Source organism: Myotis davidii, unplaced genomic scaffold, assembly GCF_000327345.1.
Source record: "Myotis davidii unplaced genomic scaffold, ASM32734v1 scaffold937, whole genome shotgun sequence".
Taxonomy (NCBI): domain Eukaryota; kingdom Metazoa; phylum Chordata; class Mammalia; order Chiroptera; family Vespertilionidae; genus Myotis; species Myotis davidii.
In genome coordinates this window covers 1,152,315-1,152,535 of record NW_006288252.1, presented here as the reverse complement: position 1 = coordinate 1,152,535, position 221 = coordinate 1,152,315, and positions in this window count along the sequence as shown.

The following is a 221-nucleotide window of genomic DNA, read 5'->3' as shown; positions in this document are numbered from 1 at the left end:
GGCCCCCACACAAAACCGCCCGCCATCCGGGTGGAGATTTCTGAACCCCCCCTCGCCCTTTAACAGCAGAGCCACACGGCACTAGAGCGAAACTGCAGCCATTGCCAACATGGGCGCAGAGCTTGGGCGCCTGCCCGGGCTCCACGGGCACCGCGGCATGATTCATGCCAGCCGGACGGAGAAGAGGCCGCGCAGGTGGCTCTGCCTGGGAGCCCCGCGCG